At 40.7% G+C, this 20,237-nt stretch overlaps 1 protein-coding gene across 17 annotated transcripts in view; it reads left to right on the forward strand.

The window, feature by feature from the left end:
* Positions 1-20,237, forward strand: part of LOC136839275 (popeye domain-containing protein 3-like) — a 465,954-nt gene that overhangs the window by 396,348 nt on the left and 49,369 nt on the right. The gene's annotated exons all lie outside the window — the stretch shown is intronic.

Below are 20,237 nucleotides of genomic sequence, written 5' to 3' on the forward strand. Positions count from 1 at the left end.
ATTGTTGGTCACTGCAGATACTAATTGCAGAACATCTTTAAATGAGTAGTTACTTTAGGTAATGACTGGTGACTGTACTTCAAGAGAATGCTTCTCTTTTACCTGAGAAATTTTTACATTTATTGGACATAAAAAAAAAATATTATATCAGGTAAAAGTTTTTCTTCACAATTCCAGTCATCAATTGTTCAGCATCTTTCAATGAAAGCTTGCAACTTTAATAGTTTATCCCATGGCCCTTTTGTCTTGTTTTGAGTTTTATTATAGGCTTAGTATATTCTGGAATTATTTAAAAAAGGGAAAAGTTTGAAGTTAACTGAAATGAAAAGTTGTCAACCCCTTCACTCACTTGTGCATATATTTATGGTATAACAATGTCGCTAGATACTGTACTCTTTTGTCTAACAGACAGAAGATCATTTATAGCACAGCATGCACCACCAGGAACCTCAGTTATCCGTCAGTCACCTGCCTAAATTTTGTATGCCTGCAGCTCTGTCAACGCCTGAGTAGAATTCCATAGATTGTATCCACTGCAAGATCATCAATAGACACTATTTGACAAGAATGTAGATAAGTTGCAAGTAAATACCATGAGACTATCCAAGAAGCAGAGAATTTTCAGTGTAATCATCAGACCTTGCAGAGCTTCAGCCTACCAAAACAAGAGGAGCTATTTCTGCAACTGGTATTGTGAAAGGAGCACTGTTTTGTTCTTTAAACACACACTTCTTTTCTTTTGATGACTGAAGAATTTGTTGGTTGTGGTCATCACGGGTTTTAGTTTTTAGTTTCCAGTGGAATGGGAAGGCTTCTCCAGCATTTTGAAAAGGTTCCTTGAGGCTTGTCCATCATTTTAAAGAGGTTCCAATAAAACCTTTCCTTAGTCTCAAAGTTTCATTAAGGGGATATATTTTTGATGAATATTTTTGAAATTTAAAAAAAATGGTTAAATGGCCGTAAGACATTAGCAACACCTTCGTTATCACGTGACCAAAGCATTTTTTCGAAATATTAAAATTGATGGGGTTTTGGGCCTCCGCCCCCCACCACGGTGAGGTAAGGCTGACGTTTTTCTCCTAATGACTATTGTAATTTTTTCCTTTATTTGCCTAATTTATTAATTATTTTGATTTTTATACCACCTTATCTCCTACGTCTGGCAGCAACAATGGCATTTGCTTGGTCTAAGAGAGGATGCTGACTGCCGAGAAAAAGCAGAGTCAGTTCCCCACAAACATTGAAAGTTGGCGATAGCAAACTTTTTACTCTGAGCAATTTTTTCGCTATTTGCGGTGTTTTTTGCCGTTTTTTTTTACATCCAGTAACTCTAAATGCAACCTATATACTTTCACCTTCACAGATACGCTCACAGTTGATGAAATGAATAAAGGATGATGAAAAGGGAGTATATGATGACAAGTTCATTATATCTAGATCTCAGTTACATAATTGCTGGGGTAAAGTTCAGGTCGATGTCTCTGCCAATAGATAGGATACTGACATTTCAATGCAGTGCCAATCATGTAGGTTTACGGTTAGTGCCCCAGCAAAGCGAATTAGCAATGGAAAATCTCAGCACCATCAGTTGAATGAGATAAATATTGAGGAAATTGAACACAACTTCAGCTATGAGAAATTCAACTTACTAACACATCTGTTTGTCACAAGTGAAAGTATAGAAGAAGTTCTTCATTTGAGAGACAAAAAGGCTTGAAAATCAAACTCCAAAGACCAAAAAGACCAAACAAGTTAAAAAAACAACTGAAAATGAGTCAAGAATATCAGCCTGGTAGCTACTAAACTTTTAATGTCTTAGTTTCAAACCAGGCAACAATGAGTCAGGTGGTACTTGATGATACCCTCGCCTCGAGCGAATAATACCCCTTTTCATAAAGGGGGGCAGGTGACCTGGAGCCAAAAATCAACCAAAATAATGCTCTTAGATAAGTTTTCCCACGAGTGCCAAAAAAAAACACTTGTTGGCCTTTACGGTCGTTTTTCTCGTTTTCACTTTTTTGCACTTCAAATGCTAACTACTTTTTTATTTTTAGGCCAATTTTAAAGTTAAATGTACCATTGGAAAGAGGAAAGATTTTTTCTTAGAATGACGAAGAACCTGTGATAATCAAATTATACAAATTTTGGGGGGAAATCTCCCCCTTGCCCCATCTCAAAAAAAAAAGAAAAAATAGAAAAACTCTTCCCATGATTTTTTGCCTACTGTGATATATTTTCTGTGTATGAAGCCGCATTGCAATAGCTCTAAAAATGAAGGAGGAGAAACATTTTTAATTTTTTTATTTTATTTTTTTTATTAAAATCCAAAATAATCATCCAATCACTCTCAAATTTTTTTCTGGAACATCACCTTATATATATGTATAACATATACAAATATCATAAAAATCGGAGTATTATTTCTATATAAGTGTGCGCTCCCCTTAAGCCTCCAAGTGAGTCTTTACAAGAAGCCTCACTGTGGATCTTACACTGTAGATAGTTTACCTCTTTGTGTTTTCATCTTCAAGGCAGTTTAGTGAGATTCACTATATATCCAGGAGAGTAGTGAATTCTAAGAGTTGTTGGATTTTATAGATATCCTTTGCAGCTGACCTCATGGTAAAGACCCAAACTTAAGGAAGTCAGGCCATACATAAGCACATTTTGCCCTCACTTCTTTGACATCTGTCAGTAGTGATGAAGAGTGTCTTCGACTGTGTTTGGTGAGGGTGGTCTGTTATCACCTTGGGAGAAGGAATGATCCAATAATTGACCCCTAAAGAATTCATTTTCCACATGTTGCTCTGAGAAACAAGTTTTAAAGACCATGATCACCTACTGCCTCATGCAGGTCATCCTGAGAACTTACTACTGGGACCAGTAGTAAGCTGTGAATTTGATGCCACAAATTGATTTTTTATAGAAGAAAATTAGTTTTTCCTTTGAAATCATTAGGGGCCCAGTGAGTTCTCTCCTTCCTTCTCATCTTATCTCACAGCCTCTTTTCCAGACTACATGGAAATTAAGGCAGAAAAGGCTCCAAGTGGTACATGTGGTGCACTGCAGCAGTTACTTTGTCTCTCAGACAAAAGAGTGCAGTGTCTGGGGACATTTGACACCATGAATGTGGCCATATATGGGTGATGGGATTGTGTGAAAAAATTTTTTTAAATTCATATCATGCTCATCATTAGTTTTCAGATCTTGAAGGATTTACTGGTCCATCTGCATAAAACACGAATACATTACATTAGTACTTTATAGTTAATCATCAGTAACACTGAAGCTTAATATTAGGCTGGTGCTCAGTGCATACCGAATCAAAATTTTTCAGCGTTAAAAAAATATATGCTTTTTAGTACCACAGCAGATTTTTAGAACACACCTTTTCATAAAATGACATTAAGACCAATTATTTTATGTTCCATCAAGTGTGCATTGGCATTGAAACTAAAGATTTTTATACAGAAAAGTTGAGATTCTCTGGTTGGTAACATCTAGGCTACCCTTAAGCTGTATGTGGATGCGTTATACGTCCTTGGAGTAATGTATACCAATGTTAATGTTATCATTACTGTTATTGTTATTATTGATGATTTTTGCTAGCAGCTATGATCTGTATTGCCTTGTTTAACCATTGATGTTGTCTTGTGTTCATAATATGCTGAGCCTTTTCATGCCCTGCTATTATGGTGGTGGTGATGGTGGTGGTGGTGTAGATTTTCAATCCTTGAATACCCCATTTTCATAGCAAACAATAAATGATGCAGTTTATTCCATAGAATTTTTTGCAGAACATTGCTTGTATGAAGTGTTGAAAATGAAAAATGACAATCGCATGTTGTAAGCCAACTTGTCATGATCTTTTGGTGAGAACTACATAATAATTCGTGCTATAAATATTGAATATAATCATTATCTTTCTTACATTTTAAAGTTCACTTAATTAATAACCTTTGCAAAAAATATTTGTAAAATAATAATATATATATATATATATATATATATATATATATATATATATATATATATATATATATATATATATATATATATATATATATATATTATATATGTGAATATATATATATATATATATATATATATATATATATATATATATATATATATATATATATATATATATATATATATATATATATATATATATATATATATATATATATATATATATATATATATATATATATATATATATTCACATTCATTAATTAATTTTTTATTACTATAATATTTCACTTATTTAAAAAAATTGTCATTTTGTCTCATTATCTACTTTTTTATATAAAAATCTACACAATACTTATCACTGTGGAATGGCTTACATTATTTATTTGCAGAGTCTTAGATTTATTTTGCCAAATTATTTGATGAACATGAAGCACAGGGAATGCAGGAATTGTTAGGTGTTCTAAAAAGAGATTATGGCAAACTGGACATAAAGGTTACCTTAATCTGTCCATGTTTTATTTTGGAATGAAAGGATGATTAGCTAGACTGTGAATGATTTGTAATTGAAAAGCAGAAGCTCTTGCATGAAAGGTCATGTTTGTATTAGATAGACAATACTGTACTATGAATTTGAAAGAAATCGCTTCCTTGACAGAGACTTGGAGAATGCTAGTCTTGTAGCAAGACACATTTTTTTCCTTTTTACATTTTGAATTCTGACAGACCCAGGTTATAGTATGATTGAAATAATTAAGCCTCGTAGATACTTTATTGTGAATGTTTTAGTGCTAGTATTGATATAAATAGCAAACCAGAAAATTGATAAGTGATGTATTAGCATATTTGCTATTTTACTGATGCAGAATGGCAAGTGTGGTTGAGCTTGCTCAGAGTAATGATAGACCTCTTCTTAGGCAAAATTTACATGTCTTCTCTTATTAAAGTTTCTTCCTCACTCTGTTTTAAATACAGCTCTTTATCATTTCCACTTCATTATGTTAAAAAAATTTGGTTAAAAAATGTAACTTTTCCAAGTCCTTGAACTTATTTGCTTAACAAAGTGCTGAGCTGATGCATTAGTATTTATCTTACCTAATAACTTTAGTAAATAATTCTAACATGTGACTTTTCCACTTTTCAAAGCTGACTCTAGTAACATTACACAAGGATGTGAGTGGTTTGATCCTTTTGTTTTATTTGACTGGAACATATCTTATTTCAACAGGTTATTTTATGGGTTCCTATTGTGTGAGGTGTAATACAAGATTTTATCGTATGTGTGTTTGATATGGTTTGGTTTACTCTACATATGCATATGTATCCTTTCATATGTTACAATTGCTTGAAGTTTGAAAGGCTCCACTTTGAATTTAAATAGCTTTCAATTTCTGGGTATCATATTAATTGATGGCCATGTAAATTGTCTTTATCTTCAAAGGGTTTTCTAAAGTTATAAAAAACTCATATAAATATATTAACTGTAATTTTTTTTCAATGTTTTTATTATATACTGTATTTTTGTTGTTTTTGTGCTTTGTAGTTGAATTAGAATAATTGTGACTAATAATTCTGTAAGGTTTTATAAACTTCTTTATATAAAAGTACAGTACATACCAACTTGAACCTAACTGGACTTTTCATGTAAGGTATTAATGTCAGTGGATGAGGTTGACTGTAGCAGTAGATTAGTTTCTGATTTCCTGTAATAATACTAGATTTTGTTGTGACAACAGTCTTTGGTGACCTTTTGAAAGTAGCATGTTTATTGCTGATGTCTTATATTCTGATGTATCCTGGAACAAAACATTTTATTTTATAAGCCTAATCAATATGTAATGTTCTTGTACAGTATGTAGGTTATGTCTGTGCTCTAATACCTTAAACTATGATGAGGACAGGAGGGTTCTCATGTGTATCAACACCCATTTATGAACTGCAGCAACTCAGACTAAAATACCTTGAAGACAACAAACAGTGATGTAGGATTTCATGATTTTGAAGTGAATTATCTGTAAGCTACTCATTGCACATTATATTAGGTACAAATTTGATATGCATTACAAATATGAAATTGTCTGTGGTTTACAGAGTTCAGGAGTAATGCTGTTTGGTCACTGGAATCTTTTTCTGGGCTACAGTATGGGTTTATGAAGTGTAGAGAACTTCTGAGATGGGAAGAAATTTGGCTGTTCTTCCTCATAAAAAAGGAAAGTTGATATTTTACCTTATAACCATATCATCAGAGTTAGGGCAGATGTTTATTAGTAAAGAAGCTCAGGTTATGAAGTAGATACAGCAATAACCTCAAGAATAATCAAAGGCAGAGGGGTCTGGGTTTTGGAAAAAACTACTTTAGATGAGGGGAAGGGTGACCATTTCTTACCTTAGCCCATTGAAAATTATACTGTGTCTCCCAAGGGGAGGGCTACAACTGCATGTTGTGCCATACAAAACAACCCCAACCATGCAAGTTGTATGGGGCTCATCCTCTTCCCTTCCATGTAATACACAGTCCAGGAGTTGATTTTTCTTTTTTGCTTTGTAAGGGGTGCTGATGCTATTGTAGTCCTTTCTTTTGTTGTCGGAGGGGTCCTCTAGTAGTGACTGGAGGCTTGTAGGGCTCAGATTCACACCAAGCTTTCTTAGACCAAGGAATCAGAAACTCTCAAGGGTATTGTTTCCCAGATTCCCCTTTTTCAAGAACAGTATATATTGTGCAATTCTGTTGTCAGGCTCGTTCAACAGACTCTTCAAAAAGGGTCCCAACAGGTATGGGAAGAATGCAACAGGGAGGTTACATTGGGGAGCAAAATGTTTGAGCCTTCCTTTCAAGCCTTAATGCAACACTCCAGAAAGTCGTAGAGTGCTCCTAGTAGGGTCCATGTCAGTGTTTTAGCTACTGCAGTGAACATTGTTCTGGAAGACTCTGGAAGCTCTTTAATAAGTGGAGCCTAGCATAAAATTCAGTCATGGCTGTCCTGAGTTTTTTCTCCTAGGGGTCCCAAATTCCTGAGTAGCCCTATCCAATGGGAGCTTTGGCCGCCTCTCATAAGGGAGGACAAATGTTGCTTATTCCTTTGTAGCATTATCAGTTATTAGGATGGTGGAGACAAATAGCTTTATTTCTGCCATAAACTCTCATTTCCCAGTTATCACAAAATTCTGAAATTCTGACTTCACATGATTGATTGTTTCAAAAGCGAAGAGACAGAAGGCTGATGCCTCCTAGGGAGGTTATTGGTTTTGTAAAATTGTTGTTGCACTATATTTTCCATTAAACTAGAGAAAGGTTGCTTCTTTGGCTTTCATTAATATGGCTGCTTCTATTTGGCTTACATTGCTATATTATTAGGCAGGATAACCATCTTCTTTGGCAGTTGCTGAGTTCATATTGAAGGAAGGACCAAGTGCCATTCAGTGTTGGGAAAGGCTGCTCTGTCCTGAAATTCTATATGCTCAACCTCAATCAGTTTTCCTTTAATTGATGAGGTATTTTCTATCGGGTGAAATGATGTACATTAAAGTGTCTCGTCAAGGGTTAGCAGTGTCATTCTCAGGGGCAGATATTGATGGCCCTAATACATTCTGGTTTGAGGTTTTATTGTCTGACCTGGTCTTATTACAGTATTGTTACCAGTCGGAGCTCTGGGAGTAAGTAGGCTGTCTCTTAGTATCTACAGTATTCAGATTTCAATGGGGATGTAGACAACTGGTTCAGCTTCTTTTTTACCTAGGTTTTTTTATTACCTTGTTCCCATGACCTAAGATTTTTGGTGAGAAACCTATCTCTGCCTGAGCAGACTGTGCAACCTCTGGGGATCATGGATAACATCTTTGATTTGCTGATGCTCAGTAGCAAGTCCTCAAAGGAGTTCCACTCTCATGGGGTCATCCTTGATACTGTTCAAGATTTCCTCCAGGAATTCTGAAAATACGGCTACCAGAATTTTCATATCGGAAGCCTGCATGAACTGATGAGCCAAGGCAGTTTACCACCACTGCCTAGCAGTAATAGAAAGTACAGCATGCTGAATTTCCCATTAGGTAAGCCTGCATGAACTGATGAGCCAAGGCAGTTGTATCACCACTGCTTGGCAGTATAGAAAATACAGCAAGCAGAATTTTCCTATCAGGGAAGCCTGCATGTACTGATTGAGCCAAGGCAGTCATATCACCACTGCCAGGCAGTATAGAAGTTCAGGATAAATCACTACCCCCTAGAAAGTACAGACACTTCAGTTGGGGTTGGGTGGACCCCTGTCAGATTGCTGCTTGGGAAAGGCAAGATTCTCATTTGAAGCATCTCATGTGAAGCAGAAGACTGTTCCCTAGATCTTCTGGATTCAGAAGGGAAATTTCAGTGGCTATATTCACTTCATGTTGGTTATTTATTTATTAGGAGCTAATTCATTTTGTCACCTGTTAATTTCTTTTGTAAGCTCCTTTGAGGATGAACAGTGGCTATGCTATCAAAGAACAGGTTTTGACGTAGGAAAAGCCTGTTTTTGATAGCCGCTGTGAGTCCTCAAATCCTCCCACTTTCTCTAACAAAAGGGCATACGACTGGGGTGAACATTTATCTTGCATGAACCTGGCGTGTAATGAAGATGGCCGGAGTATGCTGTTGTCACATCTATGCGAGTGAGACGTAGAGAACCAAGGTAGTTGTTGTCCTGTCCTGAGTCCTTTATAGTCTATCACTGTGCCAACAAGCACTATCCTGGCCAAGACTAACTACTATAAGAAAATTCTTTGTAATTGGTTGGTCTGTCTTATGGAGCCTTGGGGGGACCATAAAGGTAACTTTTGAGACTCACAGCAGCTGCCAAAAATAGTTTTTTCCTACGTCAGAACATGGTTTATCATGATTTTGAGGATAATTGTAAAGTGCAACAGGAAGTGGATAAAACTTGAATATGAATGGGTTCAGTACCAAATTAGAAGTAAGAGTGATAAAACCTCTTGTGTGTTAAAACTATATATTTCAACATTGGAGATGGTTATACTGTACTGTATTGGTAATTTTAGAAACAGGTACAGTACTTAGGAACTGATAAGAATCAAATTTTAAAGCATTCCTAATCTATGCCCCATTATCAGACCAGATCAGTGAAATTCTCAGTGTAAATACTTTATTGAAATTGATCCCTGTCTTTTAATGAGTCTGAAGACAATTATAATACATTTCATAGAAACAGAGGAAGAGTAGTAAAAAACAATATTTGAAAGATGACTAGCCCAAAATTTACTAAAAAGGGATTTTGACAAAGGAAAAATCTATTTCTGAGGAAGGTCCCGTGTCACCCAGTGAAATTCCATTACAGCACGAATTTCTAGGTATAATATGCTAGATATACCAGAGAAAAAGAGCTTTCAGGAAAGCTGGGGTTACTACCCCCAGTCGAGCGTCTTCTAGGAAGACGTCGGTATAAAGAAGGGTGAGTGAAATACCACTACCACGGAAACATACTCGAAAGATCTCTCCCTATCAAAACCCCCGGAACAGAGCGGTGAGCCGTTACAGCCCCTACACTCGACACCCGCCAGGACGGCGACACCAGCGCCATCTACCTCATTCCATGCTAGCACTAACCCCAGACTTGGCATGTGCAAGAAAAAAGGGGGGGGAGCCATAGGTGAGTCAGGGAGGGTCACCGGGTGACACGGGACCTTCCTCAGAAATAGATTTTTCCTTTGTCAAAATCCCTTTTCTGAGTCCAGTCCCGTGTCAGCCGGTGAAATAGTGACAGAGAATCATGCCAAGGCTGCAAACTACGAGGAAACTGGGTAATCTGAAGAAAAAAACATAAATCACGAAAGCAGTTTTAATGAGGGAATCTCTTACATGTGAGAAAAACACTAAACCTAAGGCACATCAAAGACTTAAGACTAGAAAGACAAGGGGAGGTCCCCGGCACGACGGGGAAGGGTTCCCCAAAACCACTCAACATCACTAAAGTACAATATTACACGAAATTGGATAGGTACAATGGTGTATACAATTTCAAATGGCACATACAATCTCAAAACTACACACGCAAACTTAAGCTAAACACGTAAGAGATCAACCAATTAGTAAGCAAAACACACAGTGTATAAACACATATCTGGGGTACATGGAGCAAAATAAAAACCGCCCAGTACCCCACAAGAAAATACAATCGTAACATGTCAGATTACAGTTTCCAGTCAACAGAGACAAATTACATCAATATGAGGAGCAAGGCAGTGAGGCATGATCAACCAGGAGGACAAGCAGAGAAGTAAATGAGGCAGGCGGGCGGGGGGGGAAAGGAGGATAAGGATATGATTGGTTAAGGTGGGGAGATGACACTTCCCACAGCTATGGTAGAAAATTTCAGGGCTTCGAGCGATTTTAAATAGTGGCGTTTAAACACTAGAGGTGATTTCCAACCCGTATATTTAGTCAACTCTGAGAAATCCATATTATGAAAGTAATTAATGGAAGTAGCAACTGCTCGAATATCATGAACCTTAGGAACTGAATCTGGGTTGGCTTGTTTAATAAAATACAGATTTTGTTGTCTTATACCATTCAGTGACAGAGTACCACCTTTCTCCCTGATAAAAAGAGGACCCGACTTACTCTGTGGAGTTCTTAAAAGGTAAGATTTAAGTGTATGAACTGGACATAAAGACTGGTCTTGTGGAAGGGGCACCACCTTCCAAGGAGACCACCTGTCTTGTGGGTCTTCGTTTTTGGCTAAGAATCTAGGATCAGGGGAAAGGAGGACCTCTCCGAAGGGAGGAAGTTCACAAAATTATCACCTCTAGTGAGAGCTGACAGCTCTGAGATTCTAGCACCTGAGGCCAAGCTAATCAGAAATAAGGTCTTCCTTAACAGATCCTGATAAGAGCATTGAAAGTTATCTATCTCTGATGCTAACTTAAGGACGTCATTGAGAAACCACGTAACGGAATGTGGGCGTGATACGGGTCTCAGACGAGCGCATGCTCTGGGGATGGATGAAAAATAGGAATCTGTAAGGTCGATTTTAAAGCCGTACAGGAATACTTTCTTCAGGGCTGACTTGGCTGTGGTAATAGTGGCCGGAGCAAGGCCTTTTTCAAATAGTGATCTAAAGAAAGAGACTCCTAAATTAGTCGTCATAATCTTGGCTTCAGATGCTTTTAGGAAGGAGGCTAATTTTTTGACTGCTGAATCATATTGTCTAAGAGTAGAATCTCTTTTATCTGACTCAAGAAATAGTGTTGACAGGGTCAATGTTTGCCCCTTTTTGGGCTGCGAATTTTATAAAGTCCATAAAACTAGGGCATTCTGAATTCTTGAGGAAGCTGACACAGTCTTGGTTTGTACTGTCTGGGTCAGTATGGGCTTGGGAATCCGAAGACTCCGCAGTCCCAGTTCCTGAAGAAGAGGGAACCAATTGCTCTTCGGCCAGTAGGGGGCTACAAGGGCTAGTTGACCTTTGAATGTCCTGAGTTTGTGTAATACTTTCAACAGTAAATTTTTTGGAGGATATAGGTAAATTTTCTCCCATTTGTTCCAATCTATTGTCATTGCGTCCGTGGCGTATGCCTGAGGGTCCAGGTTGGGGGCCACATAACAGGGGAGCTTGAAGTTGCTTTCTGTCGCGAACAGATCCACTTGGAGACCAGGAACCTGGCGGCAAATCCATTTGAAAGATTCCGTGTCCAGGGACCACTCCGTCTCCAACGGAGTCGTTCTGGACAGGGAATCCGCCACCACGTTCCGTACCCCATGCTAGGTGGGTGGCTGACAGGTGCCAGCCGTGCTTGTTCGCCAGGGAGAAGATAGCAACCATTACTTGGTTTACTCGACCTGATTTGGAGCCGCCCCTGTTGATGCAATGAACTACCACTGCGCTGTCCAATACCAACCTGATATGAATCCGGTTGGGGGGGCTTTTTTTCGTTAAAGTTAGAAAGACCGCCATAGCTTCCAGGGTGTTTATATGGAACTGCTGAAACATTGTGGACCACGTTCCCTGTACTTTTGTTTTGGGAATATCCCCCAGCCGCTTAGGGAAGCGTCTGTGTGGACAACTAGTGCCGGAGGGGGAAACTGAAGCGGAACTGACTTTGAGAGGCCCTTGACTGAGGTCCAAGGCCGCAGTCTTGTTTTCAAGATTCGAGGATGGAGGAGACCTTGTCTCTGAGCTTGACATTGGCTCGACTCCGCCACACTCTGTTTATGTCTTTGAGTTTCGCTTTTAAGAGCAGGTCTGTCACTGAGGCAAATTGAAGGGACCCAAGGACCCTTTCTTGGGATCGGCGGGATGCCGATTGATTTTTGAGAAATTTTCTGGTGAGAGATGCTATCTCCTTCCTCGTGGGAGGTGGGAGGGATAACGTGTGAGCAGACAAATTCCACTGTAGGCCCAGCCACTGAAACCGGGACTCCGGAGTCAGGCGAGACTTTTGTCTGTTCACTTGAAAACCTAACGATTCTAGGAAGTTGATGACTATGGTCGTAGCCTTCTGACACTCCAGAACTGTTGGTGCCTAAATTATCCAATCGTCCAGGTACGCTGCTAGGGATATCCCTCGGGACCGGAGTTGTTGAACTACCGTGTCCGCCAGCTTGGTGAATACTCTGGGCGCAATGTTTAGGCCGAAGGGCAGACCTTGAACGAGTAGGCTTGATTCCTGAGTCTGAAACCGAGGAACTGAGAGAAGTTCCGGCGCAACCGGGGCGTGATAGTAAGCGTCTGAAAGATCGATGGAGGTGGTGACGGCTCCACGCGGAAGTAGAGTCCGTACCTGAGCTATTGTAAGCATGCGAAATTTGTCGCATTTTATGTAGAGATTTAGACGCGACAGATCCAGGATCACTCTTTGCTGATCTGAGTCTTTTTTGGGAACTGTGAATAACCTGCCTTGAAATTTTAGGTGCCTTACTTTCTTTATTGCTCGTTTGTTGAGCAATTCTGCCACATAATCCCGTAGGATTGATGAGGGTGGCTGGTAAAACCTGTTCGGAGGAGGAGGTTCCTTGATCCAACTCCAACCCAGACCTTTGGACACTATACTGTGTGCCCAAGGGCTGAAGGTCCATTGGTCCCTGAACCAATAGAGGCGACCACCTACCTGTGTTTTCTCAGTGGGAGGGAGCGGGTTTGTTCCCTCTACCACGTCCAGGTTTTCCCCTTGGGGTGGTGTTCGCCTTCCCTCTGTGAGGGGCCCTGCCTCTTCCCCCCCTTGCGATTCTGTTAAGGCCGTGAAAGTAACCCCGGCCCTCAAGGGAATGAGCTGGTTGGACCAGCACATATTGTTGGGGGAGAGCTTTTGAAGTGGAGGGCTGTGCCGCTGCCGAGACTGGGACGGCTTGAACTACCGTCTGCTGGTGGGGCCTTTTATGTCTCCTAAAACGTTTGCCTCCTCTCGTCTGGGGGCCACCAGATTCAGAGGTCTTGCGTTTGTAGGTGGGGATGCCCCAGCGAGAGCGCAGACTCTGGTTGGCCCTTGTAGCCTCAGTCATGACGTTCGTAACCTCTTCTTCTGGGAAGAGGTTAGGTCCCCAGATCGAGCTCTTTACGAGCTTGTTAGGCTCGTGATGGATAGTAGCGTTTGCGAAGATGAACTTCCTACATTCCAGTCTGGCCATGATGAATTCAAACAGGTCAGACTGAAAGCCAGCTAACAGGGACTTAGCTAAGACCTGGAAAAAGGGCTCGTCCGCGCAGGAGACGGCAGTGGCTTCTGTGAGGCAGACGGAGTTCAGGGACCGGGCTAGCTTAGTCCGGGCATCAAACTCCGCCTTTAGCAAAGATTCCGGCAGCTTGGGGAGTTCCTCACTAAACTGTGAGGAAGCACAGAGGGGTCCAACTTCCCGACCGTGAAGGTGGACGGAGCATCCATCCAGAACTCATCACTTCCCGGGAACACCAGGGAAGTGGGGTCTGTTTCCCTTAGCTGCGGTAACGGATTACCGTCAAAGCACGCTCGGGCCGTAGCCAGGGCGACTTTGTTCAAACAGGGAGTTGGTAAGTTGTCTCCCAGGGCAAACATAGTAAAGCTGCCCTTGAAAGGAGTCAACTTTGTGTTGTCTGCCTGCCACTCCGTCAGAGTGCGCAGGAGAGACGACTGAGCTTGGTCCCTGGGGATGATGACAGTCTCCCTGGGAACCTTATCCGAACATATCCAAGCTTCCTCTGTCAACCTTACGAAACCTGGATACGGGGCAAAAGATCGGCGGGAAGAACTCCAACTCCTCCAACCGTCTCGTGCCAAGACCTTCAATGGTCAGTTTGCCATCATGTTGGATGGCCCGGAGGGCGAAACGCCAAGGGTTGCCAAGATCGAAGGCGGGAGTTCCGCCGTGTCGGGAATGACATACTGGGGTTCGGCTGGGGTGGGTTGGCTATTCCCACCAGCATGTTGTCATAAGCGGCAAACTTCTCAGAGATCTTATTGTCGTGCGTGGCAAACTTTTCGGACATTTGGTTAAACTTGTCATTGAAGTCCTCGGAGAACCTTTGGAACATTTCTTTCGCAAAGGTCTCGCGTCAAAAAAGAGGTTGGCGAGGAGGGCTTGATCTTGTTGCCCTCTTACTCGCGCCTTTGCCGGAGGAACTAGACTTGCTCCCGGAGGCTACAGGTGCTGAGACCTTAGCCTTCGACGGGGAAAGCGATGCTTTCTTGGAGGACGAGGACTTATAGCCCTTCGCCTTCCATGAAGTCTTCAACTTCAACTTGGAGATAGCTGATGGAGCCCTATCACCCAAGGAGGAAGACTTCCAAAACCTGAAAAGGAAGATAATGAAGAAGCTGGGGAATCGAAAAGGGCGCCCGCCCCAACAACCTCACCTACCTCGCTACTTACCCCCTGGTCCTGCTCAATAGCCATGGGTTCGAGGTCTAAGTTCAAGGCGGCGACGTCCTCTGAAACTTCTGAGTAAAGAATATCCACTTGGGGTGGCTGGGTCGCATCCCGGATCTGCTGGATGATGGGGTGGCAAGATCTTCTGGCACTGCGGCGCCACTCGTGCGCGAGGTGGAGCAGGTCCCTCAACCTGGCGTCGAGGCGTAGGGCTTCCCGACGGAACATTCCTTCAAACCCAGCCACCCAGGCCCGGAGAGATTCCAAGGCCGATTTCTTAGAGGACTCGTCCGCCTGAAAGAAAGCCAACAATTAGCTAAGGGTGAAAAACAGTCCGGAAACCACATAAACAAAATTCAAAATGAGGAGCATAAAGCGGAGGAAGATTGTCACTTACCGACTCATCCTGGATGGTTGCGCATGAAAGCGAAACAAACCTCACAACCATCGGGTGCCAGACTACCAGGTCGTCGAGCCGGACCGCGCAACCCAGCGTGGGTCCGGCACACTATGTGACCGTAAGGTTGTTGCAGTGACGCAGTACACCCGGCTCCTCACAGCGAACAGTCTGTAAGTGGAAAACGAACATGAACCTACCACTCTAAGCAATCTAAGGCTGGTAAGGCCGGAATTTCAACTGCAGCCGGAATACTCCAGTGGAGAAGAAATACCTTTTAATAAACTAGGCCATTAAGCTCCAAAATACACAGAGTGGCAGGCAAGACTTCCAGACCCCAGAATACTCCGGGGATGGAAGGAATGAGACAACAGGAACTCGCCAGGGGATTGCCTGTAAATTTAACGGCGGAACCCCCGGGCGTAGAACCGGACTCACGTATAAAACTAAGGAGAGTACTCCGAAGATAACAAAAAATATTTATATTTAAATACATATATCATGTAATAACATAAACTAATGACGGTAAATAGAAATTCTCCGGAGACAGGAGGGATCCGCTCCCCTTATATAAATAAATAAATTCTTCTTCACTACTACCCCGCCAGAGAAACAAGGTGGGCCAGATGCTCGTATCTTTAACATAAACCGGAGCAAAAATAATAACCCAGCCGAGTAGCCCGACGGGGCGGGAGGAGTGCGGGATAAAGTGTTCGAACACGTTCGAGCTACGAGTGAACGAATCACTAACCCAACACAGCGATGCGAGGACTGTATGGGAGGAGCAAATCCCTCTACCAAATAGAGAAGTCCCTGAACTCGGAGAAAACGCCATCTAGCGTCACCCGCACGAGTAGAGCAAAGCTGGAAGGGGGGGGGAGTGGGTGGAGTAGGGGAGAATGGTAGGCTATGAAACAGGAGACGGGGGAAAACTATAACCCGCTCAACTGCACTACACCACTCCAAGAATGAACTGGGAACTGTGATAGGAGGGTGGCCTACTACTAGGAAAGGGGAGCGACCAAGCCTCGATGCCCGACTCCTGCCTAGGCACAGCCTAATGGGGACCTAACCTAGTATAGGCTAGGAAAGGGCAGGAGTGCGGAGGAGGAGGAACAAACAAGGAGAGAAATTTTGTGCCGAGAACCAACCGGGAACGAGAAGAGGGGGCAAGAAGGCGAATAGCCTAGAGGAGACACATCCAAAGAACTCTATTCCCCTAAAGGAAGGAAGAGAACTAAGGGGCTCACTCTGCCCACCAAAAAACGACCCCGAGGAAACAGCAACTAAAACTCCCTCAACCTGATGGACTTCACGCCGAGGGCAAGAGGATGGAAGCAATAACCTACTCCACTAAAAAACCATCACACAAAAACATGAAATAAAAATGTGCTCAATAGGGTGCGTAGCCTACCCCGAGGCAACGGTTAGATCTAAGGCTGCCGCCACCACAAGGAGGTAAAGATGAAAAATAACGAACTGAGAGCACTATCGCCAAGAATAAAATAATAATAGCTTAATACAGACTAAAATAAAAGGGAACCCAACCTGGAGGGGGGGAACCTGGACGGGGCATCACCTCAAAAGGGCCGGTAGGCCAAATTTATGTAAATTATCAAAAAAGGGGGGGGTGCCACCGCAGGAAACCCGCCAGGAGGAGAACCAGGGGCAAAATATATATATATTAACTATAACGACAATGAGACAACTCCAACAGAAGGAAACTGATGGGGTCGCCTCGTGGTCGACATGGCTGGCGGGGACGCCGTGGCCATAATAATAAGATCTCAATATATATATATAAAATGAGACCAAAACAGCCAAATAAAGAACGAAAAACCCCACTATAACATAGTACTTAACTTGGAGATAGTAAAGCTGCTCGATGACATGATGAAAGATGGGAAAATTCCACAAAAAGGCACGAGCACACAAAATCACAAGATAGTTATCACGTGCTAGAAAATGGAATGTAGATGGCGCTGGTGTCGCCGTCCTGGCGGGTGTCGAGTGTAGGGGCTGTAACGGCTTACCGCTCTGTTCCGGGGGTTTTGATAGGGAGAGATCTTTCAGTATGTTTCCGTGGTAGTGGTATTTCACTCACCCTTCTTATACCGACGTCTTCCTAGAAGACGCTCGACTGGGGGTAGTAACCCCAGCTTTCCTGAAAGCTCTTTTTCTCTGGTATATCTAGCATATTATACCTAGAAATTCGTGCTGTAATGGAATTTCACCGGCTGACACGGGACTGGACTCAGAAATGCAAAATTTCCTCTTCCATGGGAGTGAGAGATAGCCTTCAAGTGCTTCCCCGGAATGTCACATCACCTGTTATGTTCCCATGCATGAATAGCTAGAGCATTTATCCATTGCTTTGTTACCAGAAAGTAGTAGAGGGTAGGCTGTTTTGTGTAGTCCTAGCCCATGTTCTTATGTTTAGCCTTGTCTACTAATACCCCCTCAGAATGACCCTACACACTTAACTGTGTTTACATTATTAACTATAAATTAGTTTAAAGAGACCACAGAGTTTACAAGATAGCCAGCTTATGTACTACAAAAACACAGACAACTTCCTCCTAATCTCAGGGTGCCACACTTTTTAATTTCTCCTAGCTAGCTTATGGAGGGAATGATGGTTACCTTTCTTTCTGCCCAGTCAGGGCCATGAGGACATATCTTTGGAAGACAAAATATTTTTGAAAGGATATTTTTCAACTTTTCCTAAGTACTGGCATGACTAAGTTTGAAAATTCTGAGAATACTATCCTAAAAGCTTTTGAAATTATTGTATGCACTTCCCTGGCTTTTAAATGCAGTATGGACTTTAGTTCTGTAAGCCAGTTTTACTTCTTCAGAGATTCATACAAATATTTGCATTTCTGGGATTTAACCCACTAGTTGATAACTTGTATGTGCTCCATTAGCACTTGTAGCTGCTGTTCAAATTTTATCAGCTCCCGAAGGGGAGAGGCCCCCTTCAGAATCATCCTCATAGCCCAATGTTCCATTTCTTTGAGTGTACCATTCTGCAGTTTTGCCATCTGTGCCGTCATTACTTTTAGCCAGCCCAGCCGTAAAAGTATGACCTATGACCTTACTAACAAGGTTCCAGTCCATTTAATGATCACTTGTTACTATGCAGATCTGAATTCCTGTTCATTCACACTTCAGAAATTCACATACCTCATCACCCTTGTTAGGTTAAGATTTAACCTTAATGTTGCAAGAAGTCTCCTATTCTAAACAGCCTTTCATTGCAAGTTAGTTGGTTTGTAATAAATCTAATCAGATTCTTTTAAAACAAAATTTACCTTTTTAGGATAAACCTGTTGATTTACAGAAAATGCCAATTGCCCAACCCCCTTATTGCAGTGAGTCGAGGCGGTACAGTACAGTACAGGGAATGACTAATACCACCAGACACACTCAGATACCCAAATGCACATCTGGCCAGGTGGAAGTGTTCTTTATAGCGTGCCTGAGGATTGTACTGATGCACAGGGTAGCATATTATAAATTTATGGTTACATTATGCTAAACAATATAAATTTTGATTTTTAAAAATATGATTTTTTGCTTATGTACTATTACTTTTTTATATTCACAAATATCACTTAACATTGAATTCACTATAACTTGAAAATAAATTACAGCCAAAGGGAATTATAAATGAAAAGTACTTCTGCACAGGCCAGGATTTGAACCTGGGCCTCTGGTTTAGAAACAGTGATAAACAGTAACTTTGACCACCCATTTGCGATATAGATGTAGTATTTATATATTTATATGTGTTTAGTGGTGTATGAGTTGCAGTATCCTCGTTCGGCAACTCTGTAGATTTAAATACCATGGGAATGAGAAACTGAAGCCTTTTCATGATGGTGATTCTGATAGACAAATTTAATTTTTTATATAAAACTTTTTAACTTGGTGTTTAGTGTATGCAACAATATAAATTTTATAGTTATAGTATATCAAAACTCAAAACCTATCTTTGTAAGGAAAGCTTCAGAAACAATGATAGTTTTTAAGGGCGTGATTCTTCATCTCTGACTCTAGCATATTTTGTCAATAGTAAAGGTCATTGGTTGACTTTTTCTATTTAGTTCCTGGAATGTTTTATCTTTTTTGTTATTGGCGCTCTTGAGTCATAAAAAAATTAAAAGCCAAAGCTACCGTGTTGTGTTTTTTTTAACTGTAAACTGGCCATGAAGTTAATGAATTAGTAGATCTGACTGGTCTCTGTAATATTTTGTATATACTGTACAGGTATATGAAATGTAGCATGAGGATTTTCTTGAAAAAGTTTTAATTTGGCCCAAATGTGTCCATGGCTTTTCCCCTATGCCATATATTGTCTGCGCATTTTAAAGCTTACAATAACGTGATACTGCAATGTTATTTCCTTTTTTGGTTATCAGAAAATAAATCTCTGTTCTATATCTTGGTACAGTACTTTTATCTATAGTGTTTGGATTGATAAAGGTGAAACAGTATTTGTATATCATCAATGTTATGCATAGGTGATTTGTTAATTAGTTAATATAGTAAAAAAACAGTAGATTTAGTTTCCAAACTCTTGTTTTATATCGGGAATTTTATTATTTTTTACAGTGTAAGTATTATAGATGTTCATATGTATCATACAGTGTGCCTTTATCTCCAAGTTTCTGTTAATTATATTTACCTTTGTAATAATTGTACAGTACCTGGTTTTTTAAATTGTGACAATAATGACATCTTCTGTGATTGTTCCACTCGTACACAGTTGTAATCATAAAGCATAAACCAAGTTTGTATATACTGTAGTTCACTAGATGCTGTAAATAGTAGATATTTGTAATTAAGCAAGCTGATTTTAATCAGTGATAGTGTGTTTTTTCTCTGATGAAGGACATCAGTTTCCTGAAGTGACTTCTTGTTCTACCGTATCTTATAACTTTACAAGTTTATTTTATTTTGTATTCCTAAGGGCCTTATATTGCATCCCAGTATAGGGAGGTCACTGAAATGAAAAAAAATTTTGCTTATTTTCCA

The sequence above is a fragment of the Macrobrachium rosenbergii genome, chromosome 6 (genome assembly GCF_040412425.1).
Source record: "Macrobrachium rosenbergii isolate ZJJX-2024 chromosome 6, ASM4041242v1, whole genome shotgun sequence".
NCBI classification, from domain to species: Eukaryota; Metazoa; Arthropoda; class Malacostraca; order Decapoda; family Palaemonidae; genus Macrobrachium; species Macrobrachium rosenbergii.